The sequence below is a fragment of the Borostomias antarcticus genome, assembly GCF_949987555.1.
Source record: "Borostomias antarcticus genome assembly, chromosome: 22".
NCBI classification, from domain to species: Eukaryota; Metazoa; Chordata; class Actinopteri; order Stomiiformes; family Stomiidae; genus Borostomias; species Borostomias antarcticus.
The window spans coordinates 19,118,042-19,131,881 of record NC_140255.1 but is presented as its reverse complement, the minus strand read 5'-3'; the positions used below and the strand labels follow the sequence as shown (position 1 = coordinate 19,131,881).

General features: G+C 42.2%; 1 protein-coding gene across 1 annotated transcript in view; it reads left to right on the top strand.

Annotated features, from left to right (window-relative positions):
• Positions 1 to 13,840, top strand: part of LOC311323906 (uncharacterized protein) — a 571,429-nt gene that overhangs the window by 515,606 nt on the left and 41,983 nt on the right. The window lies entirely within an intron of this gene.

The following is a 13,840-nucleotide window of genomic DNA, read 5'->3' as shown; positions in this document are numbered from 1 at the left end:
TCTTTCCCTGCCAATTTGCATGGATACTCTAAACCACATTTAAGCGCTGGTGTGAGTTTGTAATGGCTGATAACTTTCATTGGGATTGTCCAGTGAATCTCTCTTTGCAAGCAGAATTGTTGTCATTGTGCATCAGTCCTAGATATACTGTAGTATAAGTGTCAACATTATTATACAGGCAGTACATGGTCTTTCTTCTATAAGAGGTTCCCTTGTTTGTGATCAGCTCTGCTGGAGCTGTGTCAAAATCACACATGAATGAACCTTAGAGCTAACCCAAAGTGATTGATATAATGATATTTCTTGTTAGATAATATTAGTATTACTTTTAGTTTTTATGTTGTGATTTGTGGAGGATCTTCTAATGCAATTTAGTTCAAATAAATACAATATATGATTAGTATTTTATTACATACAGCATGGTTTCAAAATATTGAGTCGCAACTGCAGCTGGTCTGAAAAAGCCAGTTTGAACCATCACCCTAACACAGGCCCGAGTGAGCCTCACACAACAATATTTTGAGACCAGTTGAGGAAAGTGAATATATTATACTGTATGACAGTTTACAAGAGGTGTGGTCAGTTGTACAGTCAGCACACACCCCGATACCAGCTCCACCCTCCTCCCAACACAATCGAGGTGTTCATACAGTATTAGTAGAGGACTTACTCCAACAACCTCTGACTTTAAAGTCCATAGTAGTATTATTAGCTATCATGCACTTGCTACTGGTTGGCTGTTTTGGGCTTGTCTTGGTGAACCTGTCAGGTGAGAGTCGATGACAATTAAGACCCTTTAAAGATGTTTCTATGAACTGCATATCTGTATAGATAAGGAAAAGTTAGTAGATGTTTACATACGGAAGTTATTACTTAACTGCTTAAGTATCACACATTATACTAGATTATGAAGATAGATTACAGTATTTAACATGTACAGTCAGTAAGTACGTAGCAGGTATTGTTTTGTATCGACTGTAAAAGCAGGTATTGTTTTGCATGTTATTTTGGTCTCAAGCCACATTTCCTGAACATCTGTTCATAAATGAGGAAGTTACTCATCTTCACATATCTGCAGATAAGAATGAATAATAGTAGCCTACATAATATACACAGTACACAATATTGCATAGTATAATTGAAAAATGTGTAAATGAGAGGGAAATTCAATATCCACCCAAAGTCCCCCCCCCCCCACTGTAACCATTGTTTGTGTTAATGGGGGTGTGGTATCTTGGGTTTGGGCTCAGTGATGCACCTTGTTACTTTCAGAAGGTTTAAGTGATAAATGGATGGTAAATGGACTGCACTTATATAGCGCTTTTATCCAAATCGCTTTACTATGACCTGTCATTCATCCATTCATATCCCCACATTCACACACCAATGGTGGCAGCTGCCATGCAAGTGCCAGCCTGCTCACTGGGAGCAATTAGGGTTTCAGTGTCCTCCCCAAAGACACTTCAACATGTGAACAGTAGGAGCCGGGATTTGAACCGCCGACCCTGCGATCATTGGACGACCCGCTCTACCTCCTGAGCCACAGCCGATCCACTCCGTGTATAGAAATACATTTCATTTATTGTTTTTTTTTGGTCTCCACAGCTCTAACCACTACTCTACAGATTACACAGAAGCCTCGTTTCTATGGGGTCAAAACCAGCCGAAATGTGATGATCTACTGTGTGGGTTCAGACCGTACGCGAGCAGCTCGAGTGGAGTGGTACAAAGCTTCCAGATACGACGCTGAGAACAGGACAAGAGTGGACACGGGGGAGAGAATCAGCATGCAGGAAAAGAGTCCGACACGAAACGCTTCCTTACGCTTCCGAGGTTTGGGCACCATGGACAGCGGGGTGTACTTCTGCAGGATGAACCAGACCTGGGGCCCTGGGACTGAAATACAGGTGTTCAGTAAGTATGCCAGTAGCAGCATGTTAAGGTGTATGATGCTGTACATTCCTGCACTTTAATTTACAAGCTTCTAATGGATTGTATACTGTACATCAATTCACCTGGTAATTGGGTAACTGTCTAAAACAAGACTGACCAAAATTAGATGAAGGAAACAAAGAATTATTATTTCATATTAAATATTAGGGGTCATTTGACCATTCCTTTTTGAGGTTTAGGGCAGCCTGGGTTAGGGTTGGGGTCAGGACAGCCTGGGTTAGGGTTCGGGTCAGGACAGCCTGGGTTAGGGTTGGGTCAGGACAGCCTGGGTTAGGGTGGGGTCAGGACAGCCTGGGTTAGGGTGGGGTCAGGACAGCCTGGGTTAGGGTTGGGTCAGGACAGCCTGGGTTAGGGTGGGGTCAGGACAGCCTGGGTTAGGGTGGGGTCAGGACAGCCTGGGTTAGGGTTGGGTCAAGCCCATTCTCGCACGTCAGCACTTTGAAACAGTAATCCATGCCTTCATCACATCTCGGCTGGATTACTGTAACTAACTTTATATTGGAGTCAGTCAGGCCTCTCTAGCACGTTTCCAGATGGTTCAGAATGATGCTGCCCGTCTTTTAACTGCTACACGAAAGAGGGAGCACATAACACCCATTTTGGCCTCGCTCCACTGGCTGCCTGTGCACTTTAGAGTTCATTTTAAGATTATTTTATTTGTTTTTAAATCTTTAAATGGTCTCGCCCCGTCCGACCTCTCTGAGCTGCTCCATCCTCATGCTCCTGCCCGGGGCCTCCGGTCAGCTGACCAGCTGCTCCTGGAGGTACCGAGGTCAAAGCTCAGAGGTCAGCTGACCAGCTGCTCCTGGAGGTACCGAGGTCAAAGCTCAGAGGTCAGCTGACCAGCTGCTCCTGGAGGTACCGAGGTCAAAGCTCAGAGGTCAGCTGACCAGCTGCTCCTGGAGGTACCGAGGTCAAAGCTCAGAGGTCAGCTGCTCCTGGAGGTACCGAGGTCAAAGCGGAAGCTCAGGGGAGGATAGAGCCTTTTCAGTCGCTGCCCCCAAACTTTGGAACGACCTACCCCTGCACATTCCACAGGCTTCATCACCGTCCATTTTTAAAACTAGTCTTAAAACCCATTTTTATTCCTTGGCTTTCAACCGGCCATGAGACTTTGCTCCTGTTTAAATTTTTAAATATTTTATTGTTTTTATTGTTTGTTACTGTTTGTATTTATGTATTTATGATTACTCATGTACAGCACTTTGTTGCAGCCATGGTTGTTTTTAAAGCGCTCTATAAATAAAGTTGAGTTGAGTTGAGTTGAGTTGAGTTGAGTTGAGTTGAGTTGAGTTGAGTTGGGTTGAGTTGAGTTGAGTTGAGTTGGGTTGAGTTGAGTTGAGTTGAGTTGGGTTGAGTTGAGTTGAGTTGAGTTGGGTTGAGTTGAGTTGAGTTGAGTTGAGTTGAGTTGGGTTGAGTTGGGTTGAGTAGAGTTGGGTTGAGTTGAGTTGAGTTGGGTTGAGTTGAGTTGAGTTGAGTTGAGTTGAGTTGAGTTGCGTTGGGTTGGGTTGAGTTGAGTTGGGTTGAGTTGAGTTGAGTTGAGTTGAGTTGAGTTGCGTTGGGTTGGGTTGAGTTGGGTTGAGTTGAGTTGAGTTGAGTAGAGTTGAGTTGAGTTGGGTTGAGTTGAGTTGAGTTGGGTTGAGTTGAGTTGAGTTGAGTTGAGTTGGGTTGAGTTGAGTTGGGTTGGGTTGAGTTGAGTTGAGTTGAGTTGAGTTGAGTTGAGTAGAGTTGAGTTGGGTTGAGTTGGGTTGAGTTGAGTTGAGTTGAGTTGAGTTGAGTTGAGTTGAGTTGAGTTGAGTTGGGTTGAGTTGAATTGGGTCAGGACAGTAGGATTGACTCTGCTCCCTGCGTTTCTGTAAAGGACCGTACAACACGGACAGTGCAGAAGGAAGGAGCAGGATGAAGGACATTCTGATCCTGGTCCAAATCTTCCTCTTAGTCCTTTGTGCTGCTGCTCCATTTTTATACAGAAGAACCCTGGTAAGTAGCAATTTATATCTCAATCCTGTCCCATACTGACCAACACACTAGACATGCTTCTATTCACTCTGTAATCGGGTTCTCACTTTCAGTTGAAAAAAGAAGAGACAATTTACGAAGAGCCTGAACATGATCACATCTATGAGGTATGCCAGCGCCGTGAGGTCACCTGCTCTTATAGAATGATTTACTGACAATGACTGGGATGTACGGTCCGTTCCCTTACTCTTGACAATGTACTGTACTTACAGTATTATTGTAATGTAAGTCTCTTTGGATAAAAGTGTCTACTAAATAAATAAAATGTCAATGTAAAAAGGTTGCTATATAGAACCATTTGTAACAATAGAATAACCCTCTGAAAAAAGGTTCCATAAAGAATGAACCCTTTTATACCCTTACAGAGCTGAAAAGGGTTCCAAAAACGGCTCTATTGGGAACCATAGGGTCGGAACCTTTCAGAGGGCTGTTCTGTTGTTACCAAGGGTGCTTCTGTTGTTAATGGGCTGTATGCACAACTCCAGCACTTCCTGAAATTAGACATGCTTCTCTATTTCCTGTCTTAAACTATTGGATGAAATGATTATTCAAGTGCAGTCAGGCACACCTGATTAATAATTTCATCCAATAGTGTAGGACAGGAAATAGAGAAGCATGTCTAATTTCATACAGTGCATACAGCCTATTGAAAAGAAAAGAGTTTCCTTCCCATCCACTATGCAGACCAGGTGCAGGACAAACCGAAGTCGTGGTTGAGAAAGAAAGACTAGAGTCGGCACACTGGAGCATATCAATGATGGACTGTTCCAGTAGTTTATTGTTTATTATGGACTGTTCCAGTAGTTTATTATGGACTGTACCTGCAAAATGTACATTAAAGAAAAATAATGAATAAAATCTTAGATCATTTACATTAAAATGTTTAAAATGGTAACAATATTCTTTCTATATAATTGCTTTAGCTCGTCTTAAAATTTGATCTGCCCTCTGTAACAAACAGGAAACGTTGCATGCCATCACAGCTGTGCGCACACACACAGACACACACACACTCAAACACACACACACGCACACTCACGCACACGCACACTCACACACACACACACGCACACGCACACGCACACTCACTCACACACACACACACACTCACACACGCACACACACACACGCACACGCACACGCACACTCAAACACACACACACGCACACTCACGCACACTCACACACACGCACACACACACACACACACGCACACACACACACACACTCCTCTCCTCTCGCTCGGCATCAGTGATTGTTTAACCACGTTCTAGCCTTGAATTGGACAACATTTCACATCTATTAAAACCTTGATTTCACATGCTTGTTTCCATGTTCTGTGCCTTGCAAATCTCCTACATCTGCATGTTGTGGTGCAATGTGGTGGTGCACAACTGCTTTGTGCAAAAGCTATTGACGGTCATGTGTTCTACTGTTTGACACGGCAGGGCCTGGAGATAGAGACGTGTGGGGGGGCGCTGTATGAGGACATCTCAGCGTACGCCCAGCCTGAAGAAGCACAGGCTGCCTGGGAGCAAGAGTGAGCTGACTAGTCCTACACAAGATCTCAGATGACATGTACTGTACTGTACAGTACGGCACGCCACTCATATCTGGTCTGTTAACTGGAGATGAAGAGGATTGGATTCTTCTCCAGGTTAGGCCACCCAGACATACAGTATAGGATTTAATTCACAGAAGTTTCCAGACTGCAATGCCAATGGTCCAACATGTTCAATACAAGAGAATTAAGATTTGGTTTATGGATGAAAGGGATGCACACAATAGCTGATCATTGTAAGGTTTAATGTAAGGTTTTACCTTAAACCTTACCTTAAAAGGTTTTTTAAAAGGTTTTTCAGTGTGATGAAGATTCAGTTTCAGGGTTGTGCTGTTATGTAGGCTATATCAGTGCTGTTATAGCAGAGTTGAGCAGTATTTCTTCCTCTGGATACTGTACATTACCATATCTGCTACAGTACACCCCTACTCTACATTATTTACATAGATTTCTATATGTAGCCTCGGTAAGTAACTGAGTTGAACATCGAGGTATACTATAGTGTATATTGTACTTTTTAATAATCACCATTAAATGTCTCTGCTGTGTTGTGCCACATCCTGGTATTGTTCAGTAATATGCCACAATAGTAATCACAAACATTTGAGACTAGATTTTTGTAAAGTTATGTTGATATGTGTTTTTGAACAAAAATGTTTGTGTGCACGGATTACAGCTGATGTTGTTAACACACAATGGTCTAGATAAAGCTACCGTGTGAGCTACAATACAGCATTCACTTCTCTTTTCAATTCCCTTTTCACTTTGTTAACTATGATGTTCTTGTTGTTTTTCATTATTGTTTGGTTTCAATATTTACAGTACTCTGAGCTACTTTTTTGTTACGTGTACAGTGACACAATGGGATGACAATGAAAAACTGAGTTTTGTTGGTTTGTTTGACAGTATACTGTACATGTACAGTAGTTTGGCCTGTATTGACAGTTGCAGACCATATATTTGCATATTTTATGACATTTTAATGCTGTAGGCCTATAGTTGAGACTCCTGTGGAATGTGTAGCCTACAATAGAAAGTATTATTGTTCAATCTATGTAACAGACATTATTAAGTAATTAAATGCAACCTCATGTATAGCCAGTTATAAAATGCATTTATTCATATATAAGGTGAACACAACATGGAGTTATGAATTAAATAATTTACTCCCTAACATGAAGACAAGTCAAATCACATAAATTGATCAAATTGATCAAATAATAGTTAATAAATATATAAATACATTAACGCAGGTAAGGGGGTGTAGTTCTCTGGAATTAATAAATACATGTGGACATAAAATACTAATAACATATTACAGTACAATGAAGAAATAGATAACAGGCAGAATGTATGCGCAATGACAACAGGCAGAATTTAGTCCAAATGTGAGCATGAAGACATCTTTGTTTTGACTTCAGATGATATCCAGTCTTTGCAGGTGTTTTCTGACTTCCTTTCTGATCAGCTCCCATGCTTTGGCGTTATGCTCCTGCAAATCCATGAGTCAAATAAATATTAATATCAACATAGATAAATAAACCAGAGATTATACAGTATGTACTGTAGCAGAAATGAAAAATTACCATTTCGTTCAGAATATTGTTCAGTCTCTTGAAGTACATATGGAGTTTTTTGTTCTTCTTCTTCTTGGTCGTGATCTGGATTGATATTCACAATAATCCTTGTCAAAATGTTGCCTTTCATATACGTTTTTTAGATATATATCGCACTTGTTCTAAATAATAAACATGTCAATATCCTGCTTCCTTCTGTGTAGAGGAACTGTTTTGGTGGGCAGCAAATGTAATGCCAGCTGGATTTAATAATTAGCCTAAATTAAGCTATAAGTTTGAATTTGTATTAAGATGTTAAAATGCATATATGCAGTCCATGTGTTCTGCCTACTTACACAAGACCGCAGACCCTCTGCCTGATTGTCCAAGACCGCAAGGAAATCCTCCACTTTCTTTTCAACCCAAGAAACAGAGTCCAGATCTTCATCAAACAGCTCAGTGATCTCCTCAAGAGCTTGGACGATGAACCAGGCCTTAGCATCACCCTGCAACAAGGGGGGTCAGTATGTAACATGACACACACAGACTAGATGCACAGATGTTCAATTAAATTACATAAATAAATTACATTAGGAATGTAAAGACATCAGTGCTGGGCAAGTAGGCTAACTTAATAAAAGTAATCAGCTAAAGTTACTGATTACTTACTCTAAATTGTTATTAGATTGCTTTACTAATTACTCTGTGAAAAGTAATCAGATTACTAATTACATTACATACGTTACTTTCTAAAACCAGATCATTTCTTACCCAAATCATAGAAGTGCTGATCTAGGATCAGTTTTACATCTTAGATTACATAGGCGTGTAAGTAACTCAAAAGTAATCCAAATTTTATTAGGTCAGTAACTGTAATCTGATTACTAAAAATGCAAATGTAATCACTTAGGCCTACATTACAAGTTACTAGGTACTCTGATTACAGTAATCCGTTACTTTCTAATCAGTTACTCCCAACACTGGACATGATGCATCTACAGTAGGCTACATGACTGTAAATCAATGTTGATCGGAGCAAAACGTGCATCACTTACCGGTAAATGAGAAGCTTGTGTGTACAGGCCATCTGGAAAGCCAACGCTCACACTGTCCTCCGTCAAATCTCCACCCTAATTTGTAGAGAGAATCAAATTATTGCATTTGTGGTTCAGTGCAGTATCCATCTTTAGTAGATATTATAGAATGATTGAGGAGAAATAATAGTGTTGGCCACATACCATTGTTGTGAGCAAAGACAAAGATTTTGAATTGTACTGTTTGAACTTGTGATCCATCCATCTGCAGGTAAACGAGAGACTCTGATTGCACAGAGTTAAAAACAACACGCAAATTAGAAAATAATTCATTCTGATAATAAAGTTCAGCAAAAATGTTTTCCTTGTCAATATGTGTGTTGTAGTTAGGCTATGTGTTGTGCCGTCTTAAGACCACTGCTGCTGTTTAATTACCTGCTGCTCATGCATATATAACAAACAAAACAAAACGAACACACCTCCACCTTCACTTTCCGGACGAGCGCTTGTAAAGCAAAACAGATGACGACATATTTAGTTGGGCTGATTATGATGTTGATATGGAAAGCAAAGCCAATTGTGGCAAATCAGATTGGTGTTGCCTGGACGCATAGCGTATTGATGAGCTAACGATATGGATCATTAGACTAATAAAATAGAAAAGCTTTCGTCAATATGCGTTTCGCTCCAAACAGTCTATAGTCATATGCAAAGTTTGTAGTCCACCTCTTCAAAAACAGATTTTGGGGCCTCTTTTGGTTTGGTGGTAGCCTACCCTATGTAGGCCTCCCGTTTTGTCAGGTTTCCTAAACATGTATGGCCTATTCTAGATGCCACTTTAATGCAGTCTATAATCAGTATGAAATTGGACATTAAAATATAGCCTACTAAATTGGGCAAACCTGTTGTTTGCCTGGAATACCAGTCAAAGCCATAATAAAGTTACATGTTTTATAATGTAATTAGCTTACATACATTATTTATTATCGTGGCTCATGGGTGCAGGTGTATGCCGACATTTTAATACGCTGATTAATAATGACATTGTAATGCCTCATAATAGGCTGATGATGAAACACTGACTGTGAAACTTGAACCCATGTATAGCCTACTTTACGTGTGGAATTTCTTGGTTGGGAGTTTCGACGCGTAGGCTGGGACTTCCTCCGCTCCCCACAGCAGAAAGCGAAACAGCCAGGCTCCGCCTATCCCTTCACATTAAACAGAAAACAGGTGTTTAGTAGAGAGACGTGGACTGGTTTAGGCTATTTACTTTATTGAAGCTGTAGCCTATTCAATGTAATAAAAAATGTTTTGTATTTCTTGGCTCAAGTTGCGTGTTGGTGTTCAGATCAATCCAGGTGTTAGAGTTTTTTGTGACCCTAGAGGTCGCTGTTGCATGGCAGCCGTCAGATATGATGACCTGCTTGGCTTTCTGATGATTAGACATGACTATTTTTGTCCATGTAAAGGTGAGAGGGTAGCAAAAACCACCATATACTCATCATAAAACATTTGGTTTAACTTATTGTGCAGGTAGCACGTTGGGTAGGCCTAGCAGCCTACAGTGGTCACATATTCTGATGGCTGCTGCTGTCTGAAGCCGCCATAGAGAATGAATGGGGGAAATGTATTTCTCTCCTGAGCCTAAGTCCCAACGGAATGATGGTCAAGGGAAAAAATAGAAAAGAATAGAAAGTTTATTTTTGCCATATATAACCAGTAGGCCTACAGGTACAGGTACATTGGAATGATGCTGCTTGCCTGGTGTTCAACCATCCCAAGTTCTCCCACACAACTTCCCTTCTCCGTTCTCTACACTGGCTCCCTGTAGCGGCTCCTCTAGTTTAAAACTCTGGTACTAGCCTACAGGGCAATGAAAGGAACAGCTCCCTCCTACCTCCAGGCCATGGTCAAGCCCTACACCCCTCCTACCTCCAGGCCATGGTCAAGCCCTACACCCCTCCTACCTCCAGGCCATGGTCAAACCCTACACCCCCTCCTACCTCCAGGCCATGGTCAAGCCCTACACCCCTCCTACCTCCAGGCCATGGTCAAGCCCTACACCCCTCCTACCTCCAGGCCATGGTCAAGCCCTACACCCCCTCCTACCTCCAGGCCATGGTCAAACCCTACACCCCCTCCTACCTCCAGGCCATGGTCAAGCCCTACACCCCCACCCGACCGCTACGCTCTGCTACCTCGGGGCGACTGGTTCCCCCGTCCCTCCGAGGCCCCTGACCAACACGCTCACAGCTCTTCTCTGTCCAGGTGCCGCAATAGTGCTTATAATGACGCTACTCGACTCTGCTCAAAAGCAGGTAGCTAGATTCTGTAGGCTGAGAGGAATCCAGTGATGTCTATCTCTTGACATTACGTTGATTTTACGGACAGTTCTCGATAAGAGTGTCACAAAATACGATGGTCGCAGAAAATGGTGTAACACCAGCACTTTGAACAAAATAACAAATATGCCTATAGTAAATAGGTAAAAGTAGCCTAAAGAGATAAATGAAATAAAAAGCTCCCCGTGTGGGGGCGCTAGAGACAGGGTTTGGACTCGGGTGTGTGGGGGGAGAGGCCAGGATGTGGCCAGCTGTGACCTGCCTCTAAACACGACCGCTCATTCACCTCCATTCATTTTTGGGATTTATAGGCTCAAGAGCGAAAAAACCCCCATTCATTGTCACTGGGGGGATTGAAACAGCCATATCTCGATGTGGTAAAGTCCCATAGATACGGGGTTTGAACAGGCCTAAGCTCTCGTCCTAAAGGCAGCAATATCAAACATGTCATGCGCACAGAGCCATCAAATGCATTCATGGGCAGTCTGTGGTCTACAAGCACCATTTCTAGTTACATTACTTGTTCCTGTGACTTCATATGATCATATTGATCAGTAAAGTATCACCTAGGCCTACTGTACACATTTAAAGAGCATTGCAAAGGAGTCAACGCTAAGCAGTTACAGAGAACTGCTATGAACAGCTTTAACACTGCAGTCACTTCACTTCAGTGACAATGATTGCACCGTGTGTGCTGTAGGTAGCCTACATTACAGTAGGTGGCGCACTTTGTAAACATGTTAGACTTTCAAGATTCAAACAGTCTCAAGCACAAGAGCTACTGTAGCCGATATCTGTTACCAGTACTACAGTATGCCATAGCTCAGACAGATGCAAAGTACCACACACTCATGTTCTGCCATTTTAAATGCAATTTATTCATTTCAGAAAACATTTACGTTACAGATAAGGCATGAGGCAGCACTGCAGAACGCCATCGCAAGGTACAGGAGAACCGCCTGGTAGAAACCGGTTAACCGACACTGAAGCACGGCGCAGAAATGCATTCTGTGAGGTCAAATACCGTACGTAGAAGCAGAAGGATATAAGTGTTGTACAACACAGAGAGTATTGGAGTTAATAGTGCTATTTGAGTAAATACCTTTTGGAAGAAACATGTTATAGGCAAAAATATTTGGAGCACCTGAACCATCAAAGAGACTTCAGGTCGAACCTTATGAAGATAAAATGTTGAAACCAAGATGCCCCCCCAATTAAAAGAGAGCAATTAATATTGTGCATATGCAATCATCATGTCAAAGAAATGTTTCTATTGGCCAACTGATCTATATCTATTGAGAACAACACAAATAAACAATGCCTTGGTATTGTGAGGTCTCACAATAGATGCAGCCGTCTGTTAGGGCTTGTTTTGTAGTGCCCCATAACAGGTGGAGAGAGCAACGCTGATTCCTAGTTCCAGTCCCACTCCCCTTCCTCTGTCCGGATCCCTGCCAGGTCTTGTCTCCTGCCAGAGTCACTCTGGTGCCAGGAAAGAGAAGGACAGCTACAGTACACAGCCCAACCTTATGATTTCAGATCTTAACACAGGAAGAAAGCAAAACAGATGCCAAGGTTTAAAAACACAAACCGTATCCTTCTCCAAAAGGAAAAACAAATGTCCGGAGCAAAACAAACAGGAGTGCGCAGTGAACGACGCTACAGTGAGAGGGCGGACGTGGGAGTGGAATGTGTTGAGATGGCCTGGCTTGTACAGTATGGGTTGACAAGCTTCCTCTCTCTCTCTCTCTCCCCTTCTTCCTCTCTCTTGCTCTGTCTCTCTGTCTCTCTCTTTCCATCTCTCTCTCTCTCTCTCTCTCTCTCCCCTTCTTCCTCTCTCTTGCTCTGTCGCTCTCTTTCCATCTCTCTCTCTATCTCTCCCCCCCTCTCTCTCTTTCTGCTGCCCCACAGTCTTGAGTTCCCACCACAGCTGGAAACAACATCTGCTTCCCCCACATTCCCTTTTGATATTAAGTATTTGGTGTAATTGGTCTCCGCCACTATAGGGATCCAAGGATTTGAAATGGAAACACTATGAAGTCACCATGAAAACATTAAAACCACAATACTGCCTTGCACTAGAATACTACTATATTCATATATTTCATACTATATTGGTCGAGGGAAGAATACAAATTAAAAAATGACTTAAAGTCACAGGTTCTGTAGAATGAGAAAAATGAGTGTTTGTGACTACAACCAGGAGGATTTAAGACACAATAAGCAAGCACTGTAGTTTGATACAAAAGTCAAGTATGTTCCCCAATCTGCTATTCCACAAGTCAGGGCGGTTATCTGACCCGAAAGAAGGCTGGGTCAACCCTTGAGTGAGACAGATTCAGCCTGGGACTCGTTCTGCTAAGAGGAGGCACTGTAAATACTGAGAGGCCCACAGGAAGAAATCCCAAACGAGGGCGAGGGAGGGGACTGGGGGTGTGAGGACAACAACATGCTATCTACTCTTACCGACAAGGTCAGTGTGACATTGTTTAGCATTGAACTATTCAAAGCTGTTTGACCAGGCAGAGGAAGTCCTGTTTGGCACTCCTAGTTGAGGTCGAGGTATAGGGGAAACTTGCCTTGCAGTTTGGCACACATTTGGTCAGGAAAAAGGCATCAATTGATCAAATAAACTACACTTAAATACTGGTCTCCTAGTATTCGATAGATGGCCAAGTTATCAAATCACCAGATGTGTATCTATTCAAACAATGTGGCACTGCTGAAAGGCAGAAGATTCGGCAACACGGAACCAAACAACATTTCATCTCACTTATACACAAAAATACACATGCAAACACAAATACGTGTACTGCACTCACACACAACCGTCAAAAACATCACACACTTTCCATAATCCACCAATGCTAATACAAATAACATTTTCTTTTAGAAGACTGACACTCCAATTCACATAACACCACCATTATATCTATATCTGCAGGCTAGATCAAGAAGAGCATGCAACACAACTTGGTTGGAACCCAGAGGGTGACTTGAATTTCATGACGAGTTCATTGGGACGGATTCACCTTTCACAGTAGGCTACATTGAAGGCTGCAGTGGTGGAGGCCATGGGACATAAAACAAAGTTGTGTCCCTCTTGTCTGAGGGTCTTTCTTACAAACGAGAGGGACTACGCTACAAATAGACTTAAGTCACTACAGTAGTTTGAGCAAAACAAGGCCACAAGTTCCCAACATACAAGCCTGGGTCAAATACATCGAATAATGAGGTGTGCTTGATTAAGTTTACATTTATAGTCATTTAGCAAGAGGCTTTTATCCAATTATGAGCTAGTGTTGAGGTTAACTCGAGATTATAGCGGCATAGGCAATGATTGAAATCACGGGTCAAGTGGCCTGGCACAGTT